The sequence below is a fragment of the Myotis brandtii genome, unplaced genomic scaffold (assembly GCF_000412655.1).
Source record: "Myotis brandtii unplaced genomic scaffold, ASM41265v1 scaffold7245, whole genome shotgun sequence".
Classification (NCBI taxonomy): domain Eukaryota; kingdom Metazoa; phylum Chordata; class Mammalia; order Chiroptera; family Vespertilionidae; genus Myotis; species Myotis brandtii.
The window spans coordinates 31484-31996 of NW_005370858.1; positions in this window are offsets into that span (position 1 = coordinate 31484).

Genomic DNA, 513 nt, shown 5'->3' on the forward strand with positions numbered 1-513 from the left:
GACCCCCAGCTCCCCGCGATCTCCCGCTCTGCCCCTGCCTAGACCTAATGCCTCTGGCCAAGGCGTTAGGCCTGGGCAAGGACCCCCAGCTGCCCAGGATCGCTGACTCCGCCCCTGCTCCCCGCGATGGCTGGTTCCACCCCTGCCCAGGCCTAACGTCTTTGGCCAAGGCTTTAGGCCTGGGCAAGGGATCCCTATCTCCCCAGACTGCAGGCTCCGTCCCTGCCCAGCTCCCATTGCTGGCTCCACCCCTGCTTCCCGCTATCACTGGCTGGGGCGGCAAAGGTGCCTGGTCCTCTGATCACAGCTGGGGGGAGCCAAACAAGCCAATCATCTATCCAGTGAGCCAAACAAGCCAGAGGCTCCGCCCCTGCCCCCGGCTCTTAGCTCCCCCCTGGGTTTCCGATCACCGTCAGTGGCAGGGGGCTTCTTCCGTCCTTTCCCTTTCACCTCCCAGCATTGTGCCTACATAAGCTAATTAGCCGCCATCTTTGTTGGTGGTTAACCGCCATC